At 37.4% G+C, this 23,662-nt stretch overlaps 1 pseudogene; it reads left to right on the forward strand.

Annotated features, from left to right (window-relative positions):
• The first annotated feature begins 6,676 nt into the window (after nucleotides 1-6,676).
• On the forward strand, nucleotides 6,677-7,606 carry LOC109569375 (olfactory receptor 5W2-like; annotated as a pseudogene).
• The last annotated feature ends 16,056 nt before the right edge of the window (nucleotides 7,607-23,662 follow it).

A 23,662-nucleotide genomic window follows, 5' to 3' on the forward strand; every position in this document is an offset into this window, starting at 1 on the left:
CATGAAATTAAAAGATGCTTACTCCTTGGAAGGAAAGTTTTGACCAACCTAGATAGCATATTCAAAAGCAGAGACATTACTTTGCCAACAAAGGTCCATCTAGTCAAGGCTATGGTTTTTCAAGTGATCATGTTTGGATGTGAGAGTTTGACTGTGAAGAAAGCTGAGCGGCGAAGAATTGATGCTTTTATTTTTTTTTTACTTTTATTTTATTTTTAAACTTTACAATATTGTATTAGTTTTGCCAAACATCGAAATGAATCCACCACAGGTATACCCATGCTCCCCATCCTGAACCCTCCTCCCTCCTCCCTCCCCGTACCCTCCCTCTGGGTCATCCCAGTGCACCAGCCCCAAGAATCCAGTATCGAGCATCAAACCTGGACTGGCGACTCGTTTCATCATGATATTATACATGTTTCAATGCCATTCTCCCAAATCTCCCCACCCTCTCCCACTCCCACGGAGTCCATAAGATTGATCTATACATCATTGTCTCTTTTGCTGTCTCGTACACAGGGTTATTGTTACCATCTTTCTAAATTCCATATACATGCATTAGTATACTGTATTGGTGTTTTTCTTTCTGGCTTACTTTACTCTGTATAATAGGCTCCAGTTTCATCCACCTCATTAGAACTGATTCAAATGTATTCTTTTTAATGGCTGAGTAATACTCCATTGTGTATATGTACCACAGCTTTCTTATCCATTCATCTGCTGATGGGCATCTAGGTTGCTTCCATGTCCTGGCTATTATAAACAGTGCTGCGATGAACATTGGGGTACACGTGTCTCTTTCCCTTCTGGTTTCCTCAGTGTGTATGCCCAGCAGTGGGATTGCTGGATCATAAGGCAGTTCTATTTCCAGTTTTTTAAGGAATCTCCAGACTGTTCTCCATAGTGGCTGTACTAGTTTGCATTCCCACCAACAGTGTAAGAGGGTTCCCTTTTCTCCACACCCTCTCCAGCATTCATTGCTTGTAGACTTATGGATCGCAGCCATTCTGACTGGCATGAAATGGTACCTCATAGTGGTTTTGATTTGCATTTCTCTGATGAGTGATGTTGAGCATCTTTTCATGTGTTTGTGAGCCATCTGTATATCTTCTTTGGAGAAATGTCTATTTAGTTCTTTGGCCCATTTTTTGATTGGGTCATTTATTTTTCTGGAGTTGAGCTGTAGGAGTTGCTTGTATATTTTGGAGATTAGTTGTTTGTCCGTTGCTTCATTTGCTATTATTTTCTCCCATTCTGAAGGCTGCCTTTTCACCTTGCTAATAGTTTCCTTTGTTGTGCAGAAGCTTTTAAGTTTAATTAGGTCCCATTTGTTTATTTTTGCTTTTATTTCCAATATTCCGGGAGGTGGGTCATAGAGGATCCTGCTGTGATGTATGTCGGAGATTCTCCTCTAGGAGTTTCATAGTTTCTGGTCTTATGTTGAGATCTTTAATCCATTTTGAGTTTATTTTTGTGTATGGTGTTAGAAAGTGCTCTAGTTTCATTCTTTTACAAGTGGTTGACCAGTTTTCCCAGCACGACTTGTTAAAGAGATTGTCTTTAATCCATTGTATATTCTTGCCTCCTTTGTCAAAGATAAGGTGTCCATAGGTGCGTGGATTTATCTCTGGGCTTTCTATTTTGTTCCATTGATCAATATTTCTGTCTTTGTGACAGTACCATACTGTCTTGATAACTGTGGCTTTGTAATAGAGCCTGAAGTCAGGTAGATTGATTCCTCCAGTTCCATTCTTCTTTCTCAAGATCGCTTTGGCTATTCAAGGTTTTTTGTATTTCCATACAAATTGTGAAATTATTTGTTCTAGCTCTGTGAAGAATACCGTTGGTAGCTTGATAGGGATTGCATTGAATCTATAAATTGCTTTGGGTAGTATACTCATTTTCACTATATTGATTCTTCCAATCCATGAACATGGTATATTTCTCCATCTGTTAGTGTCCTCTTTGATTTTTTTCACCAGTGTTTTATAGTTTTCTATATATAGGTCTTTAGTTTCTTTAGGTAGATATATTCCTAAGTATTTTATTCTTTCCGTCGCAATGGTGAATGGAATTGTTTCCTTAATTTCTCTTTCTGTTTTCTCATTATTAGTGTATAGGAATGCAAGGGATTTCTGTGTGTTGATGTTATATCCTGTAACTTTACTATAATCATTGATTAGTTCTAGTAATTTTCTGGTGGAGTCTTTATGGTTTTCTATGTAGAGGATCATGTCATCTGCAAATAGTGAGAGTTTTATTTCTTTTTTTCCAATTTGAATTCCTTTTATTTCTTTTTCTGCTCTGATTGCTGTAGCCAAAACTTCCAAAACTATGTTGAATAGTAATGGAGAAAGTGGGCACCCTTGTCTTGTTCCTGACTTTAGAGGAAATGCTTTCAATTTTTCACCATTGAGGATAATGTTTGCTGTGGATTTGTCATATATAGCTTTTATTATGTTGAGGTATGTTCCTTCTATTCCTGTTTTCTGGAGAGTTCTTATCATAAATGGATGTTGAATTTTGTCAAAGGCTTTCTCTGCATCTACTGAGATAATCATATGGTTTTTAGTTTTCAATTTGTTAATGTGGTGTATAACATTGATTGATTTGCAGATATTGAAGACTCCTTGCATCCCTGGGATACAGCCCACTTGTCATGGTGTATGATCTTTTTAATGTGTTGTTGGATTCTGATTGCTAGAATTTTGTTAAGGATTTTTGCATCTATGTTCATCAGTGATATTGGCCTGTAGTTTTCTTTTTTTGTGGTATCTTTGTCAGGTTTTGGTATTAGGGTGATGGTGGCCTCATAGAATGAGTTTGGAAGTTTACCTTCCTCTGCAATTTTCTGGAAGAGTTTGAGCAGGATAGGTGTTAGCTCTTCTCTAAATTTTTTGGTAGAATTCCGCTGTGAAGCCGTCTGGACCTGGGCTTTTGTTTGATGGAAGATTTCTCATTACAGTTTCAATTTCCGTGCTTGTGATGGGTCTGTTAAGATTTTCTATTTCTTCCTGGTCCAGTTTTGGAAAGTTGTACTTTTCTAAGAATTTGTCCATTTCTTCCACGTTGTCCATTTTATTGGCATATAATTGTTGATAGTAGTCTCTTATGATCCTTTGTATTTCTGTGTTGTCTGTTGTGATCTCTCCATTTTCATTTCTAATTTTATTGATTTGATTTTTCTCCTTTTGTTTCTTGATGAGTCTGACTAATGGTTTGTCAATTTTATTTATCCTTTCAAAGAACCAGCTTTTGGCTTTGTTGATTTTTGCTATGGTCTCTTTTGTTTCTTTTGCATTTATTTCTGCCCTAATTTTTAAGATTTCTTTCCTTCTACTAACCCTGGAGTTCTTCATTTCTTCCTTTTCTAGTTGCTTTAGGTGTAGGGTTAGGTTATTTATTTGACTTTTTTCTTGTTCCTGGAGGTATGACTGTATTGCTATGAACTTTCCCCTTAGGAGTGCTTTTAAAGTGTCCCATAGGTTTTGGGTTGTTGTGTTTTCATTTTCATTAGTTTCTATGCAAATTTTGATTTCTTTTTTGATTTCTTCTGTGATTTGTTCGTTATTCAGCAGCATGTTGTTCAGCCTTCATATGTTGTAATTTTTAATAGTTTTTCTCCTGTAATTGAGATCTAATCTTACTGCATTGTGGTCAGAAAAGATGCTTGGAATGATTTCTTTCTTTCTTTCTTTTTTTTTTTTTTTGAATTTACCAAGGCTAGATTTATGGCCCAGGATGTGATCTATCCTGGAGAAGGTTCCATGTGCACTTGAGAAAAAGGTGAAATTCATTGTTTTGGGATGAAATGCCCTATAGATATCAATTAGGTCTAACCGGTCTATTGTATTGTTTAACGTTTGTGTATCTTTGTTAATTTTCTGTTTAGTTGATCTATCCATAGGTGTTAGTGCGGTATTTAAGACTCCCACTATTATTGTGTTATTGTTAATTTCTCCTTTCATACTTGTTAGCATTTGTCTTACATATTGTGGCACTCCCGTGTTGGGTGCATATATATTTATAATTGTTATATCTTCTTCTTGGATTGATCCTTTGATCATTATGTAGTGACCATCTTTGTCTCTTTTCACAGCCTTTGTTTTAAAGTCTATTTCATCTGATATAAGTATTGCTACTCCTGCTTTCTTTTGGTCCCTATTTCCATGGAAAATCTTTTTCCAGCTCTTCACTTTCAGTCTGTATGTGTCCCCTGTTTTGAGGTGGGTCTCTTGTAGACAACATATATAGGGGTCTTGTTTTTGTATCCATTCAGCCAGTCTTTGTCTTTTGGTTGGGGCATTCAACCCATTTACGTTTAAGGTAATTACTGATAAGCATGATCATGTTGCCATTTACTTTATTGTTTTGGGTTTGATTTTATACACCGTTTCTGTGTTTCCTGTCTAGAGAATATCCTTTAGTATTTGTTGGAGAGCTGGTTTGATGGTGCTGAATTCTCTCAGCTTTTGCTTGTCTGAAAAGCTTTTGATTTCTCCTTCATATTTGAATGAGATCCTTGCTGGGTACAATAATCTGGGCTGTAGGTTATTTTCTTTCATCACTTTAAGTATGTCTTGCCATTCCCTCCTGGCTTGAAGAGTTTCTATTGAAAGATCAGCTGTTATCCTTATGGGAATTCCCTTGTGTGTTATTTGTTGTTTTTCCCTTGCTGCTTTTAATATTTGTTCTTTGTGTTTGATCTTTGTTAATCTGATTAATATGTAAACTGTGGTGTTGGAGAAGACTCTTGAGAGTCCCTTGGACTGCAAGGAGACCCAACAATTCCATCCTGAAAGAGATCAGTCCTGGGTGTTCTTTGGAAGGACTGATGCTGAGGCTGAAACTCCAATACTTTGGGCGCCTCATGTGAAGGGTTGACTCATTGGAAAAGACTCTGGTCCTGGGAGGGATTGGGGGCAGGAGGAGAAGGGGCCAAAAGAGGAGGAGATGGCTGGATGGCATCACTGACTTGGTGGACATGAGTTTGGGTGAACTTCAGGAGTTGGTGATAGACAGGGAGGCCTGGCATGCTGCAATTCATGGGGTTGCAAAGAGTCGGACGTGACTGAGGGACTGAACTGAACTGAAAGCCTAAGGGCCATAGCACAGGGATTTATGTCCCAATATACTTGGCGAAATAAAAGACCACATGCTCATTACTGTTCAGCTACCCAAGACCTGCTCTTTCCAGGTACATTTCCAAATCATAACTTAAGAAAAATAAGAGCAAATATTTAAATTGGGGGAAAAATATAAGTTTGTAAATGAAGGACTTTATGCCTATCTACTCACTAAATGCGCATTTAATGGCAGAAATAATATTTTCTTCACAAAATTGGAAGAATCTGTCTGAACTTGATAACATTCATAATGTAATTTTATTTTTCTGTTGGCTCACATAAGTGTCTTTTTTCCTTTTTTTCACTGAGCCACTGCACATGAATTTAAGGTGTTTTTTGTTTTATAGAAACAAAAAAAAAATAAGTATATTTTGTTTTATAGCATGGATACCACAGTGAAACCAAAAATGTACAAATTCACCTCCATGTAGACCACATACTATATTTAGTTAGGTCTAAAGAAAAAGTCCATTGCTTTCATTTACATTAAGTTATATACACAGGCATACACATAAATACAACAGAGATAGCAAGGTCTTTGCATTTTAGAAGCATTTATTGTCCCTCATCTAACTTACATTCAATTAAATTGAAAGTCATTTAAAATATAAAGTGATGCATTCTGTTGTTTTCACTTCCTTTTAGCTCTTTTCTTCCACTGCTCAAGAGAGTCATCCTAGACAATAACCTCTCCATAAAGAGGTAATGAGCATTATGGGAAAGCAATAGCAAATTTCTAGAAAGCATGTAAGTAATAACTTATTTCATGTCTCCCCAAATGCTAAGCAGAAGATAAGCTAAAACCAGTAACATATGATTTTTATTATTACTAGTCAGTGATGTTCTCACTGTTTCTGGAACTAAGAACATTCTTAAACCAATCATGTTTTTTGGAGAGACAAAAAATAGTAACCATTTTTTTTTAATTCAAGTGAACATTTTTTATTTTTTTTTTAATTTTAATTGGAGGCTAATTACTTTAAAATATTGTATTGGTTCTGCCACACATCAATATGAATCTACCACGGGTGTACACGTGTTCCTCATCCTGAACCCCTCTCCCCTCTCCCTCCCTGTATCATCCCTCTGGGTCATCCCAGTGCACCAGCCCCAAGTACATATTTTTAAACAAAGGGAAAGCTCAGTCCTAAGTCTTAGAATCTGGTCTTGCTAACACTGGTGTCTCTTCCATGTGATTTTAAAGATTGAAGAAAGGTAAATCCATCCAGCTTTACTTTCTGATATAAGAAAAGTAAGACTCAGAGAAGAGTTTGTAGAAAGTAGCAAATCTCATGAATGGCATCTAGATTGACTTGAAACGTTCTCAAAGGTCTTCCTCCTATGCCTTTTATTGTTGCATAATAGACAGCTATGTCTCTTTAAAGAGTAGGTACAAGACTGGATTATTTTCTAAGTATAAAAAGACAATTAAGAAAAAAAAAACATGCTCTACCTTATGATTTTTTTTTTTTAGATGTGCAGAAGCATTAAACATGCATGTGTGATTTTCTTGATAACTTTCTCAAAAGTTTACACAAGATCTAACAAGAATGGAAAGAGAGAATTGCTCCTCCTCGACTGAATTTATTTTCTTGGGAATTACTGATAACACTGAGAACAAAGTGATCCTATTTACAATGTTTCTCCTTGTTTATCTCATCAATCTTATGGCAAATCTTGGAATGATAATCCTGATTAGGATGGATCCCCAGCTGCACACACACATGTACTTTTTCTTCAGCCCCTTCTCCTTCTGTGACCTCTGCTATTCCACAGTCATCGACCTTAAGATGCCGGTAGACCTATTTGCCAAGATCGAATCAATCTCCTCCTATGGCTGTCCTCTGCAATTCTTGGTTCTCTGTACCTTTGTAGATTCTGAGTGTCTCCTGCTGGCAGTGATGGCCATGACCAGTACAAGGCCGTCATCATCCCCTTGCTCTATGCAGTCAGCATGTCCAGCGGGGTGTATCCCCTGCTCATGGTTGGGGTTTACCTGGTGGGAATGATAGATGCTTTGATAAACACAACATTGGCATTCCATTTATGCTTCTGTGGGTCAAATAAGATTAACCACTTTTTTGTGTGATGTTCCTCCTCTCCTGTTGATATCTTGCTCAGACACACAGGTCAATGAGTTAGTGATATTCATGATTTTTGGCTTTTTTGAATTAAGCTGCATTCCAGGAGTCCTTGTCTCTTATTGTTATATCATCCTATCGGTCTTGAAGATCTACTCTGCTGAAGGGAGCTTTAAAGCTTTCTCCACTTGTACCTCCCACCTAACTGCTGTGGCAATTTTCCAGGGAACTCTGCTCTTTATGTATTTCAGGTTGAGTTCTTCATACTCTCTAGATGAAGACAAAATGACCTCATTGTTTAAAACCCTTGTGATTCCCATGTTAAACCCTCTGATTTACAGCCTAAGGAATGAAGATGTGAAACAGGCCTTGGAAAAATTGAAAAATAAATGGTTTTAATTATTTGTATTAAGCATTTGTGTACACATATGCATTCATATGCATATATTTATTGTTGATTTACTAAAATTAAATGATAGGATAATTGAGAATAATTTCTCAAATTTTTAAAGTGATATTTGTATTAAATCCTAATTTTGTTTTCCCACATGTTATGTTTCACAATGCTTTAAGGATTTATATATATGTATATATATACACACAAACACACATATACATATATATACATATGGCACTTTGTCTATGTGAAAAACTTTACTGTCTTTTCCATTGTAGTATTTTTTGTTCATTGTTTAATTCAAACACTGTTTTAAATTGCACTAAGATTTATTGTGCAGTTACTCAATGATCTTTGAGCCTGTAGCCTTTTTATATATTATTGTAGATTTTATAATTTATGCACTACTGAAGTTAGTACTAAAAACAAATTTAAAAAACAGTCAAGTAATTCATAATTGGCCTCAAATTCATCATGAAATAAAACATAAAGGACTATAATTTCAAAACAAAAATATGTAAAACTAGTCAGAAAGAAAAGCTACTTTGGATAGAGATCTACAGTAAAATTTTAAAAAGATTCAATCTGGGAAATGAAAAGGTTGTAGTCAGAAGATCTGACAGGTATTCAAATCTTGAAATGGCATCACTGACTCAATGGACAGGAGTTTAAGTAAACTCCGGGCATTGGTGGTGGACAGGGAGGCTTGGCATGCTGAAGTCCATGGGGTTGCAAAGAGTTGGACACAACTGAGCGACTGAACCCAACTGAAATGAAGTGCATACGTCCATATTTTTATGAAGTCATGTTTGCTACAACAAGGAAGAACTGTGAGGTTATGTGCTAAATGAAATATTAATACAGAGGAAGAAAAATACTATATATCTCACATATATGTAAAATCTAAAAGGTAAAATTCATAAATTCCCTGGCAGCCCAGTGATTAGAACTCAATACTTTCATTATCTGGGTTCAGTTTAATCCCTGATAAGGGAATTAAGATCATGGCAAGCTGAGTGCTATAGTCAAAAAAAAAAAAAAAAAAAAAAGATGAAATTCATAGAAACACAGTGAGTTGAATGTTTCTAGGGCCTGAAAGGTAGGGGAAATTGGTGATAATGGTAAAAGTGTACAAACTTTGTTATTTGATGAATAATTTAGGGGGAATCTAGAAGAACTGTACAAAAAAGAACTTCACGACCAAGATAATCATGATGCTGTGATCATTCACCTTGATCCAGACATCTTGGAATGTGAAGTCAAGTGGGCCTTAGAAAGCATCACTATGAACAAAGCTAGTGGAGGTGATGGAATTCCAGTGGAGCTATTTCAAATCCTGAAAGATGATGCTGTGAAAGTGCTGTACTCAATATGCCAGCAAATTTGGAAAACTCAGCAGCAGCCAAAGGACTGGAAAAGGTCAGTTTTCATTCCAATCCCAAAGAAAGGCAATGCCAAAGAATGACCTACCACACAATTGCACTCATATCACACACTAGTAAAGTAATTCTCAAAATTCTGCAAGCCAGGCTTCAGGAGTATGTGAACCGTGAACTTCCAAATGTTCAAGCTGGTTTTAGAAAAGGCAAAGGAACAAGAGATCAAATTAACAACACCTGCTGGATCATGGAAAAAGCAAGAGAGTTCCAGAAAAACATCTCTTTCTGCTTTATTGACTATGCCAAAGCCTTTGACTGTGTGGATCACAATACACTGTGGAAAATTCTGAAAGAGATGAGAATACCAGACCACCTCACCTGCCTCCTGAGAAACCTATATGCAGGTCAGGAAGCAACAGTTAGTACTGGACATGGAACAACAGACTGGTTCCAAATAGGAAAAAGAATACATCAAGGCGGTATATTATCACCCTGCTTATGTACCTTATATGCAGAGTACATCATGAGAAATGCTGGGCTGGAAGAAGCACAATCTGGAATCAAGATTGCCAGAAGAAATTTCAATAACCTCAGATATGCAGATGACACCATCCTTATGGCAGAAAGTGAAGAGGAACTAAAAACCCTCTGGATGAAAGTGAAAGAGGAGAGTGAAAAAGTTGGCTTAAAGCTCAACATTCAGAAAACTAAGATCATGGCATATGGTCCCATCACTTCATGGGAAATAGATGGTGAAACAGTGGAAACAGTGTCAGACTTTCTTTTTGGGGGCTCCAAAATCACTGCAGATGGTGATTTTAGCCATGAAATTAAAAAAAAGAAAAACGCTTACTCTTGGGAAGGAAAGTTATGACCAACCTCGATAGCATATTAAAAAGCAGAGACATTACTTTGTCGACAAAGGTTCATCTAGTCAAGGCTATGGTTTTTCCATTAGTGAACCCCACGTTCAAGCAGAGGTGGCTGCATGAGCACAGGAAGGCTGAGAGGAGCTACTCCACGTTCAAGGTCAGGAGGGGCGGCTGTTAGGAGATACCCGTCGTCCAATGTAAGGAGCAGTGGCTGTGCTTTGCTGGAGCAGCCGTGAAGTGATATCCCATGTGCAAGGTAAGAGAAACCCAAGTAAGTTGGGAGGTGCTGTGAGAGGGCATCAGAGGGCAGACACACAGAAACCAAAACCACAGAAAATCACACAAAATCACAATCTACTCACACAGACCACAGCCTTGTCTAACTCAATGAAACTAAGCCATGCCATGTGGGGCCACCCAAGACGGGCAGGTCATGGTGGAGAGGTCTGACAGAATGTGGTCCACTGGAGAATGGAATGGCAAACCACTTCAGTATTCTTGCCCTGAGAACCCCATGAACAGTATGAAAAGGCAAAATGATAGGATACTGAAAGAGGAACTCCCAAGTTGGTAGGTGTCCAATATGCTACTGGAGATCAGTGGAGAAATAACTCCAGAAAGAATGAAGGGATGGAGCCAAAGCAAAAACAATACCCAGTTGTGGATGTGACTGGTGATAGGAGCAAGGTCTGATGTTGTAAAGAGTAATATTGCATAGGAACCTGGAATGTTAGGTCCATGAATCAAAGCAAATTGGAAGTGGTCAAACACGAGATGGCAAGAGTGAACATCAACATTCTAGGAATCAGCAAATTAAAATGGACTGGAATTGGTGAAGTTAATTCAAATGACCATTATATCTACTACTGTGGTCAGGAATCTCTTAGAAGAAATGGAAACTACAGACTAATCTCTGTTCGTTTCCAAGACAAACCATTCAATATCACAGTAATCAAGGTCTATGCCCCAACCAGTAGCGCTGAAGAAGCTGAAGTTGAATGGTTCTATGAAGACCTACAAGACCTTTTAGAACTAACACCCCAAAAGATATCCTTTTCATTATAGGGGACTGGAATGCAAAAGTAGGAAGTCAAGGGGCACCTGGAGTAATAGGCATATTTGGCCTTGGAGTATGGAATGAAACAGGGCAAAAGCTAATAAAGTTTTGCCAAGAGCACGCACTGATTATAGCAAACACCCTCTTCCCACAACACAAGGGAAGACTCTACACATGGATATCACCAGATGGTCAACACCGAAATCAGATTGATTATATTCTTTGCAGTCAAAGATGGAGAAGCTCTATACAGTCAGCAAAAACAAGAGCGGGAGCTGACTGTGGCTCAAATTATGAACTCAGTATTGCCAAATTCAGACTGAAACTGAGGAAAGTAGGGAAAACCACTAGACCATTCAGGTATGACCTAAATCAAATGCCTTGATTATACAGTGGAAGTGAGAAATAGATTTAAGGGCCTAGATCTGATAAATAGAGTGCCTGTATACCTGTGGTGGATTCATTTTGATATTTGGCAAAACTAATACAATTATGTAAAGTTTAAAAATAAAATAAAATTAAAAAAAGAAATAAAATAAAATAAATAAATAAATAAAATGTCTTCCCTCAAAAAAAAAAAAAAAAAAAAAAATAGAGTGCCTGACAAACTATGGAATGAGGTTCGTGACATTGTACAGGAGACAGGGATCAAAAACATCCCCATGGAAAAGAAATGCCAAAAAACAAAATGGCTGTCTGAGGAGGCCTAACAAATAGCTGTGAAAAGAAGAGAAACTAAAAGCAAAGGAAAAAAGGAAAGATATAAGCATCTGAATGCAGAGTTCTGAAGAATAGCAAGAAAAGATAAGAAAGCCTTCCTCAGCGATCAATGCAAAGAAATACAGGAAAACAACAGAACTGGAAAGACTAGAGATCTCGTCAGGAAAATTAGAGATACAAAGGGAACATTTGATGCAAAGATGGGCTCGATAAAGGACAGAAATTATATGGACCTAACAGAAGCAAAAGATATTAGGAAGAGGTGGCAAGAATACACAGAAGAACTGTACAAAAAAAGAGCTTCACGACGAAGATAATCACAATGGTATGATCACTGACCTAGAGCAAGACATCCTGGAATGTGAAGTCAAGTGGGCCTTAGAAAGCATCACTATGAACAAAGCTAGTGGAGGTGATGGAATTCCAGTGGAGCTATTTCAAATCCTGAAAGATGATGCTGTGAAAGTGCTGCACTCAATATGCCAGCAAATTTGGAAAACTCAGCAGTGGCCACCGGACTGGACAAGGTCAGTTTTCGTTCCAATCCCAAAGAAAGGCAATGCCAAAGAATGCTCAAACTACCGCACAATTGCACTCATCTCACACGCTAGTAAAGTAATGCTCAAAATTCTCCAACCATGCTTCAGCAATATGTGAACCATAAACTTCCATATGTTCATGATGGTTTTAGAAAAGGCAGAGGAACCAGAGATCAAATTGCCAACATCTGCTGGATCATGGAAAAAGCAAGAGAGTTCCAGAAAAACATCTCTTTCTGCTTTATTGACTATGCCAAAGTCTTTGACTGTGTGGATCACAATACACTGTGGAAAATTCTGAAAGAGATGGGAATACCAGAACACCTGGCCTGCCTCCTGAGAAACCTATATGCATGTCAGGAAGCAACAGTTACAACTGGACTTGGAACAATAGATTGGTTCCAAATAGGAAAAGGAGTACATCAAGGCTGTATATTATAACCCTGTTTATTTAACTTATATGCAGAGTACATCATGAGAAATGCTGGGCTGGAAGAAGCACAAGGTGGTATCAAGATTGCCGGGAGAAATATCGATAACCTGAGACATGCAGATGACACAACCCTTATGGCAGAAAGTGAAGAGGAACTAGAAAGCCTCTTGATGGAAGTGAAAGAGGAGAGTGAAAAAGTTGGCTTCAAGCTCAACATTCAGAAAACGAAGATCACGACATCTGGTCCCACCACTTCATGGGAAATAGATGAGGAAACACTGGAAACAGTGTCAGACTTTCTTTCTGGGGGCTCCAAAATTATTGTAGATGATGACTGCAGCCATGAAATTAAAAGACCTTATTCCTTGGATGGAAAGTTATGACCAACCTAGATAGCATATTCAAAAGCAGAGACATTACTTTGCCAACAAAGATCTGTCTAGTCAAGGCTATGGCTTTTCCAGTGGTCATGTATGGATGTGAGAGTTGGACTGTGAAGAAGGCTGAGCACTGAAGAATTGGTGCTTTTGAGCTGTCGTGTCAGAGAAGACTCTTGAGAGTCCCTTGGACTTCAAGGAGATGCAACCAGTCCATTTTAAAGGAGATCAGTCCTGGGTGTTCTTTGGAAGGAATGATGCTAAAGCTGAAACTCCAGTACTTGGCCACCTCATGCGAAAAGTTGACTCATTGGTAAAGACTGATGCTGGGAGGGATTGGGGGCAGGAGGAGAAGGGGACTACAGAGGATGAGATGGCTGGATCGCATCACTGACTCGATGCACGTGAGTTTGAGTGAACTCCAGGAGTTGGTGATAGATAGGGAAGCCTGGTGTTCTGCAATTCATGGGTGGCAAAGAGTCGGACATGACTGAGTAACTGAACTGAACTGAACTGAACTGAAATGTATATGGTGCCTCTATTTATAAATAATGAAAACTTGATAAATTTGAGGGAAAAAAAGTAGATCTTAACAGTCCTCACTATACCCACACTAAAAATGGTAACACTGTGAGGTGAAGCATGTGTTAATCAACCTTATTGTGGTAATCATTTCACAATGTATACGTATATCTCATGGGGTACTTATAATTACACATGGTATTAGCCAATTACATTTGAATAAAGTTAGATAAAAATAAGATATCTAAAGATTAGACTTTAAAGACATGCATAATAGCTGTCTACTTGTTAAAGTACAATATTGTGCTGTTGTTATCAAGTATCAATTCTTCTGCACTTCTTCCAAGATAATTTTATTTCCTTTCTCCTCATTGTCAACCCTGGTTAAATGTCCACCTTTCTATGGTTTACAATCACCTTTAAGGTATTGCTTTATATCACTCTGTTTGTGTGAATTGTTTGCTAAAGAACTGAGCATCCCATCCTTGTTAACCAAGCGCTGAATTTTGCCTGGGATATAAAATAAATAAATGTGAATTTACCTAAAACCAGTAGGCAAATTTTTTGGCTATTACTTATATCTCAATAACACAAAATTAACTGAAGATTTGGTAAGTACCTTAACACACACACACAGCCATACATCTCACAACAGTGTGTACATATTGTATGCATATACACAACAGTTTTTTGAAAGGTGCATAAAATTGTTGTGGACACTAAGATAATATTATTATAAAGATACATGTATTTGTTAATTGCACTGCAAGTAAGAAGCTATAACTTCTTTGATATTTGACTGTTACATCTGACTTTGATATGGTTTCCTGAAGGCTAAAACACTGAATCAGTTTGCTCAGAAAGCTAGGCTACAATCCAATCATATATTTGCAATATCATAAACTACTGAAGAACACTCTTATTTACACATTAAAATTGTGTAAATAAAAGCCACAGATGGTCTTACATTTTCCAGCTGCCATTGTAAAATGCCCTTATGTAAAAATATTTCACAATGAAAAAATAAAGCCTATGAAATTCCTTTGTTATTCATGATGGTATTTGTAAAACACTATGGCATATTAAGAATAGTTCTTTTGGTAAAAACACCAAAATATAAAAGATTTATAGGTTTCTATTTCTGGTATATTTTATTAATTTATATTTATTAATTTACTCAAACTTCTTTTGAACTGTTGCTTATGAGGAGTAACATGGCAGAAAACATTGGCTGGAATATATTAAAGTCAGATAAAATATGGTGTCAACGAGTGAGTGAAAGGCATTCAGTCGTGTCTGACTCTTTGCCACCTCATGGACTAAACAGTCCATGGATTTCTCCAGGCCAGAATACTGGAGTGGGTAGCCATTCCCTTCTCCAGGGGATCTTCCCAACTCAGGGATCAAACCCAGGTCTCACACATTGCAGGCGGATTATTTACCAGCTGAGCCACAAGGAAAGCCCACGGTTTCAATGTTTTGCCATTAATTATTGGTTTACTAATATACTATATTAACACTCTATCTATTTCAATAGTCGTCATTCTTTTCCCATTTAATCTTTCAACACCACATTCTTCTCACAAAACCAGTGCAATGTGTGATGGTAAATATCATTGTCCAAATGCAATTTATCAATGAGTGTGTCATGTGTTAATGTTATAGTCATATATCTTGACCTATTCCTTCATCCATGCCACTGAAATAATGAAGTATAAATATGGCAAAAACTATGTTAGATTTGGGTAAATGTCTAACATAGAAGACAGATAACAGCATACTAGTTATGGGTTGAACAGGTATATTCATTATAAATCGTGAATAATATTCAGTACACCAGTAAGTAGGAGGTTCTGTGTTATAGCCAGAGGCAGCAACATTTGACTTCCCTGAACACCTCTCTCTTTAGTTAGAAACATGCTATGGGCCAGACATCCAAGTCCACTCTAAATTTAACACATCACTCTTCCTTTCTATCCCCCAGGTTCCCTGAAGTTAAATACAGGCTTCAGCTATATTACCTCTAAGGTCCTTTCCAGCTGGTACAATCTGTCTCTACAAAATATGCCTCTACTTCTGTGTAAATTCACCCCCAGTACTGGAAAGGACTTGAAAATGCAAAAAAATAAAAAACAAAAGAATCACTTCATATTCAAACAAGAAATTGTTTGATACATGTAATCTGTTTAACCTAAAGTAGTGGTGACATGAAGCCATCTAAGTAGTATAAGTTTCAGAAGGGCAAACATTTTCAAATGTGACCCTTTTGTGTGTTCTGTTATTCATATTCAGAAACTCATAGACTCATCACAAAAGTGGATATCCACCTATTTAGCACTGAAATAAATAAAATGTTAGAAATTGCATTATGCAAGGAGAGCACATCATTCAATCCTAAAAGAAGTTAGTCTTGAATATTCATTGGAAGGACTGATGCTGAAGAGGAAGCTCCAATACTTTGTCCACCTGATGTGAAGAACTGACTCATTGGAAAAGACCCTGATGCTGGGAAATGTTGAAGACAGAAGGAAAAGGGGACGACAGAGGATGGCATCCTCAGTTTAATCGACATGAGTTTGAATAAGCTCCGGGAGTTGGAGATGGACAGGGAAGCCTGACATGCTGCAGTTCATGGGGTCACAAAGGGTCAGACACAACTGAGCGACTGAACTGACTAACCAAATGGCAAATTGTAAGCAAATGCAGTATCCCTCACTGCACTGGTGAGGATGTGAATCAGCCATGGCTTTCACTCACTGGCGATAGATTGAGAATTGCCACTGCACTTAGTAAGCAGCATGTCAGTCTATTAATACTATAGCTGGACATAAATGTTCTAGAACCCCAAATTACCTCGCCTAGAATTATGTCCAAGTGAAGAATGAATATGTCCACTGAAATACATGTACAGAAATATTCACCATTGGGTTATTTGAAATTATGTAAAAATGGGACCAGTTCAAATTTGTTTCAACACATTAGATCATGACTTGAGAACTTTTCTTTGAAGTATTTGTATGCATGTTAAATGGCTTCAGTTGTGTCTGACTCTTTGTGACCCCATGGACTGTCACCCCCCAGGCTCCTCTGTCCATGGGATCCCCCAGGCAAGAATACTGGAGTGGGTTGCTGTGACCTTCTTCAGGAAATCTTCCCAGGCAAGAGACCAAACCTGTGTCTCTTGTCTCTTGCATTGGCAGGTGGGTTCCTTACCACTAGCACCGCCTGGGAAGCCCTTGAAGTATTTAATAGTGTTTATTTTAGGGGTTTAGGCCATAAATTTTAGTCACAACTAAACAGTTTTTCCTGTATCACAAAAGCAGATGCCCATAATATATAAATAAATAGTATGCCCCAGCTCCAATAAAACATTATGAGTCAGGTTCACTGACCCTTGATATAGATTAGATAAGCAATGTTATCACAGTCTGTGTGTAATAAAACTATAAAACAATGAGAATGAATTAATGACTTCTGCATATGATAACATAGAAAAATTTCACAAATATAATACTGATAAAAAAAAAAAGAAATAAAATAGTAAAAGCTCTATGATTTCACTACTGTATATCTCAAAAATATACAAACTAACATATCACATTGCACATCATTTATGATGGCTGCAGGGAGGATTTCTGGGAATCTATCAATGTGCCTTTTTTTCTGGTTCTGGGTGTAGGAATCTTTCCATTTTTGAAAGTTTTCTTGCAGTACACATTTTTAGATTAAAATTTTATGTATTTATTAATGCATTCATGCTAAGTTGCTTCAGACATGTCTGACTCTATATGACCCTATGGACTGTAGTCTGCCCAGTTTCTCTGTCCAAAGGATTCTCCAGGCAAGAATACTGGAGTGGGCTGCCACGTCCTTCTCAAGGGGATCTTCCCAACCCATGGATTGAACCCTAGTCTTTTATGACGCCTGCATTGGTAGGAGGATTCTTTATCACTAGAGCCACCTGGGAAACCCTTCTATGTGTATTAGTTCAGTCGCTCACATATGTCCGACTCTTTGCAAACCCATGGACTGCAGCACACCAGACCTCCCTGTCCATCACCAACTCCTGGAGTCCACCCAAATCCATGTCCATTGAATCGGTGATGGCATCCAACCATCTCATCCTCTGTCGTCCCCTGCTCCTCCTGTCCTCAATCTTTCCCAGCATAAGGGTCTTTTCAAATGAGTCAGCTCTTCGCATCAGGTGGCCAAAGTACTGGAGTTTCAGCTTCAGCATCAGTCCTTTCAATGAACACCCAGGACTGATCTCCTATAGGATGGACTGGTTGGATCTCCTTGCAGTCCAAAGGACTCTCAAGAGTCTTCTCCAACACCATTGTTCAAAAGCATCAATTATTCAGTGTTCAGCTTTCTTTACAGTCCAACTCTCACATCCATACATGACCACTGGAAAAACCATAGTCTTGATGAGACAGACCTTTCTTGGCAAAGGAATGTCTCTCTTTTTAATATGCTGTCTGTCTAGGTTGGTCACAATTTTCTTTCCAAGGAGTAAGTGTCTACTAATTTCATGGCTGTAGTCATCATCTGCAGTGATTTTGGAGCCAAGAAAATTAAAGTCAGCCACTGTTTCCACTGTTTCCCCATCTATTTCCCATGAAGTAATGGGACCAGATCCCATGATTTAGTTTTCTGAACGCTGAGCTTTAAGCCAACTTTCTCATTCTCCTCTTTTACTTTCATCAAGAGGATCTTTAGTTCTTCTTCACTTTCTGCCATAAGGGTGGTGCCATCTGCATATCTGAGGTTATTGATATTTCTCCTGACAATCTTGATTCCAGCTTGTGGTTCTTCCAGCCCAGCATTTCTCATGATGTACTCTGCATATAAGTTAAATAAGCAGGGTGACAATATACAGCCTTGAAGTACTCCTTTTCCTATTTGGAACCAGTCTGTTGTTCCATGTCCAGTTCTAACTTTTGCTTCCTGACCTGCATATAGGTTTCTCAGGAGGCAGGTAAGGTGGTCTGGCATTCCCATCTCTTTTAGAATTGTCCACAGTTTATTGTGATCCACACAGTCAAAGGCTTTGGCATAGTTAATAAAGCAGAAATATATGTTTTTCTGGAACTCTCTTGCTTTTCTGATGATCGAGCTGATATTGGCAATTTGATCTTTGGTTCCTCTGCCTTTTCTAAATCCAGAAAATACCTTTTCTATGTGTATATTATACTCTAATAATGGCTTTCCATAAACAGAGTACATTTACTATGAGACTGTAGAAAACTGTTAATTTTTTATTTTTAAATAGAAAAGTTTCTTGTACAAATGTTCATTTTGTATTTATAAAATTGATGTAGTGTGTACTTTCTGGAGTCTCTCAATATATTATTAATCTTTATGTTACTAAAAGTGCTGCCTTGCTTGAGGAACAACACTGCCTTTATACACCCACTGGCTCTCCTAGTCATTCTCACAGCAGGAGAGAGCTACGATATACTTCATTTCAGAACCATGTCATGCATTCTATATCATTACAGATGTGGGGACCAGACAACTACATTCTAAGAAGACCTTAATATGAGTGATATTTGCCTACATAGAATTGTTTTAGTGTCACCAAGGCACAAGGAAAACTCTAAGCATAGATTTTTTTTTCTCACTTACTTTAATCTGAGGGATATGTTTTCTCCTTAAGACAAGCTTTTAAACTATTTAAGATCTTCATTTTTAATGAAACACAAATTGCATTGTGAGATATTTCAGATTATCCAGTTTGTAATAATAAGCTAGCTACCCAAATTCAGGTTTCAGTTGTTGAGTGGGAGTAGATCAAAATGATCTACCATGAAGAAGTAGTCTTCATGGTTTTGAGGAGCAACCCTGTTAAAAAGGTATAGCAAGGTTCTGACTGAACAAAATGTAACTCAAGGGATTTTTACACCATGTAAGAAGTGGAAGTAACTGAGGGAGAAATTAGAAAGGAGAGGAATAGAATTAGGTGATCAAGGACAATTCTACATACTGTATGTGTAATACATAGTGTGTATTGCACTGTATACACATACACTGTATGTGTAGTGTAGAAACAATTCTACACTACTGTATGTGTAATAGAAAAGCAAATAATCATAGTAAAATTCTTTTGAAACAAGCTCATCACCTTCTGGATTTTAGTGGAGAACTATTAAAAATCGGTTATGGTTTAAGCTTTGCCTCAACAATATCTCCACAGGAGTACAGGGATATTTTAGTATTGGGATCCTCAGAATCAAGAATGACAGTGACGTATAAAAGGCATCAAAAATTGTCATTAAGGATCACTTTTCCAATATAAAATATGTACTATTTATATACATTTTAGCATAATAAATTTCCCAGATTTATAGAAATAAGTAAAAGAACAAACTGAGAAAAATATCAAAACTAACAAGAAAACCTTTGTTGCTGTTAATTTCCCAATGAGAAATCAGATGAAGCAGAGATGAACCAAGAATGACAGTGACGTATAAAAGGCATCAAAAATTGTCATTAAGGATCACTTTTCCAATATAAAATATGTACCATTTATATACACTTTAGCATAATAAATTTCCCAGATTTATAGAAATAAGTAAAAGAACAAACTGAGAAAAATATCAAAACTAACAAGAAAACCTTTGTTGCTGTTAATTTCCCAATGAGAAATCAGATGAAGCAGAGATTAATTATGATCAGTATTTAATTTTAGTCCATTTAGCATTTGTGTTATATTATCTTACTGTGGCTCTGTTGTCATTGCCTTAGTAACTGATGATTCTGAGAAAGTTTTTGTGTTTTAACTTATTTTTCATATACCTTTTTGATGAGAGTATCTGTTCAGTAGTTTGCTCATTTTTGTTGTTGTTTTTACTATTGACAAAAAAGCTTCATATATTTTGGATACATGTTTTGTGTCATATATATGAATAAATGGTTTTCAAATACTTTATATTTTATGGAACTGTTTCTTTCTGATGTATTTACTCTTACTGTTCTAGTTATCGTTTGCTAAATAAACACTGTTTCAAAATTACATGTCTTAAAATAATGACCATTGATCCATTTTTTGCTATTGTTTTTCTTCTTCATGTTGACTGAGGTCACAATGAAATGTTCAGTTGAAAGATGGGCTAGGCTCTACAATCTCTCATGACAGGTACCAAGATGACAAACTTCCCCCTGATTTACTCACAAATCTTGCCTCCCTCTCATGCCTCCCCCTGCTGGTAACCAAACTATTAGATATAAAATAAGTAAGATACAAGATATGATGTACAAATAGAGAATATAGACCATATTTTATAACTATATATCGAGAATATAAAATATGGAATCACTAAGCTATATACCTGAAACTAATATAATATTGTATTCCAACTACACGTCAATAGAAAAAAGAAATTTCCAATATTTCTAATTATGAAAATCTAGTATGGATAATATCAGACAAGGAAAACAAAAATTAAACCTACTTAGAAAATCATTAAACCCACCAAAATTTTTTCAATGAGTTATCCTTGCATGTAAGAACAATGTAAGTAAGGAAAATCCCAAACCTAGTATGCTTCTATCCTTTGTACAGTATTATCCACGTTAACAGACAGAAATACTTAGCAATAAGTGTCTAGAAAGCAGTTAGCTCTGCAAGCCCTCCAGGTAATTTTAGAAAATAGAGATAATAAGTGCAGAATTATTTCCTAAAGACTTAAATGCAGTAGACATATATTTATGGAAAAATATAACATAATTCAAGAAAGAGCATACACAGTAGAGAATATGATGAACTCACAGATTTAATTAAATGTCCTTGGATGATATTGAGAGAGTTAATTCTTAAGTAGGTTGATAAGGCATCTGGGTCTTTGTCTTAGTCACATATTTTCTTTAATCCCAAAGCTAATGATTACACTGTATAGTCATAAAGGATTTGATTTAGGTCATATCTGAATGGTCTAGTGGTTTTCCCTACTTTCTTCAATTTAAGTCTGAATTTGGCAATAAAAGTGCATGATCTGAGACACAGTTAGGTCCTGCTTTTGTTTTTGCTGACTGTATAGAGCTTCTCCATCTTTGGCTGCAAAGAATATAATCCATCTGATTTCAGTATTGACCATCAGGATGTCATGTTTAGAGTCTTCTTTTGTGTTGTTGGAAGAGAGTGTTATGACCAGTGCATTCTCTTGGCAAAACTCTATTAGCCTTTGCCCTGCTTCATTCCATACTCCAAGGCCAAATTTGCCTGTTACTCCAGGTGTTTCTTGACTTCCTACTTTTATATTCCAGTCCCCTATAATGAAAAGGACATCTTTTTGGGGTGTTAGTTCTAAAAGGTCTTGTAGGTCTTCATAGAAACATTCAACTTCAGCTTCTTCAGCATTACAGGTTGGGGCATAGGCTTGGATTACCGTGATACTGAATGGTTTGCCTTGGAAACAAACAGAGATCATTCTGTCTTTTTTGAGATTAGATCCAAGTATGGCATTTCAGACACTTTTGTTGACCATGATGGCTACTCCATTTCTTCTAAGGGATTCCTGCCTGCAGTAGTAGATATAATGGTCATCAGATTAAATTCACCCATTCCAGTCCATTTTAGTTCGCTGATCCCTAGAATGCCAATGTTCGCTCTTGCCATCTCTGGTTTGACCACTTCCAATTTGCCTGGATTCATGGACCTAACATTCCAGGTTCCTATTCAATATTGCTCTTTACAGCATCGGACCTTGCTTCTATCACCAGTCACATCCACAAATGTTTTTTGTTTTTTTTTTTTTTTTTTTTTGTTTTTTTTTTTGCTTTTGCTCTATCCCTTCATTCTTTCTGGAGGTATTTCTCCTCTGATCTCCAGTAGCATATTGGACACCTACCAACTTGGGAGTTCCTCTTTCAGTATCCTATCATTTTGCCTTTTCATACTGTTCCTGGGGTTCTTAAGGCAAGAATACTGAAGTGGTTTGCCCTTCCCTTCTCCAGTGGACCACATTCCGTCAGACCTCTCCACCATGACCTGCCCATCTTGGGTGGTCCCACATGGCATGGCTTAGTTTCATTGAGTTAGACAAGGCTGTGGTCTGTGTGATTAGATTGACTAGTTTTCTGTTATTATGGTTTGTGTGTCTGCCCTCTGATGCCTCTCATGACACTTTCCATCTTACTTGGGTTTCTCTTACCTTGGACGTGGGGTATCTCTTCACAGCTACTCCAGCAAAGCACAGCCACTGCTCCTTGCCTTGGGCTAGGGGTATCTCCTCACAGCAGCCCCCCTTGACCTTGAACATGGAGTAGCTCCTCTCAGCCCTCCTGCACCTGCCCAGCCATTGTACAGTGGAAGTGAAAAATAGATTTAAAGGACTAGATCTTATAGACAGAGTGCCTGATGAACTATGGACAGAAGTTCATAACATTGTACAGGAGACAGGTATCAAGACCATTCCCATGGAAAAGAAATGCAAAAAAGCAAAATGGCTGCCTGAGGAGACCTTACAAATAGCTGTGAAAAGAAGAGAAATGAAAAGCAAAGGAGAAAAGGAAAGATAAAATCATCTGAATGCAGAGTTCTAAAGAATAGCAAGGAGAGATAAGAAAGCTTTCCTCAGTGATCAAAGCTAAGAAATAGAGGAAAACAACAGAATGGGAAAGACTAGAGATCTCTTCAAGAAAATTAGGGATACCAAAGGAACATTTCATGCAAATATGGGCTCGATAAAGGACAGAAATGGTATGGACCTAACAGAAGCAGAAGATATTAAGAAGAGGTGACAAGAATACACAGAAGAACTGTACAAAAAGAGCTTCATGACCAAGATAATCACGATGGTATGATCACTCACCTAGAGCTATACATCCTGGAATGTGAAGTCAAGTGGGCCTAAGAAAGCATCACTGTGAACAAAGCTAGTGGAGGTGATGGAATTCCAGTGGAGCTATTTCAAATCCTGAAAGATGATGCTGTGAAAGTGCTGCACTCAATGTGCCAGCAAATTTGGAAAACTCAGCAGCGGCCAAAGGACTGGAAAAGGTCAGTTTTCATTCCAATCCCAAAGAAATGCAAAGTTAAACATTGCTCAAACTACCGCACAATTGCGCTAGTAAAACTCACCTCACACGCTAGTAAAGTAATGCTCAAAATTTTCCAAGCCAGGCTTCAGCAGTACATGAACCGTGAACTTTCAGATGT

This window comes from Bos indicus, chromosome 23 (genome assembly GCF_029378745.1).
Source record: "Bos indicus isolate NIAB-ARS_2022 breed Sahiwal x Tharparkar chromosome 23, NIAB-ARS_B.indTharparkar_mat_pri_1.0, whole genome shotgun sequence".
NCBI lineage: Eukaryota > Metazoa > Chordata > Mammalia > Artiodactyla > Bovidae > Bos > Bos indicus.